Consider the following 410-nt stretch of genomic DNA (forward strand, 5'->3'; position numbering starts at 1 on the left):
TCTGATTATGTCTGATCAGATCTTGACAAAATAAATTTCTGGCTTTTATCTGAACTTTTTTTCACTGTCTTATAACTTATAGTACATATTATAATTATAACAATGAGGAGAATATCTCATGTATATTATATCACAGTAGTATCGTAGTAATATTGTAATATTACAACGAATATAACATGTTATAATGTAATATTACAATAATATTATCGAAATATTACTTTGTAATATTGCACTATAATATTACAGTAATATTGTTGTAGTATATCAAACCCTAATCGGATGAAATATTTTTCATGCATAATCGTATATAAAATTTATCCATACATAATTATATATAATTAGAGTGCGTTCCCACTTAGCGCGTCACGCGTCGCGTCGTCCTTGGCGAACCAATGAAATCGTCCCATTTT

The sequence above is a fragment of the Odontomachus brunneus genome, unplaced genomic scaffold (genome assembly GCF_010583005.1).
Source record: "Odontomachus brunneus isolate Ranch 3 - 2012 unplaced genomic scaffold, Obru_v1 Obru_scaffold_280, whole genome shotgun sequence".
Lineage (NCBI taxonomy): Eukaryota > Metazoa > Arthropoda > Insecta > Hymenoptera > Formicidae > Odontomachus > Odontomachus brunneus.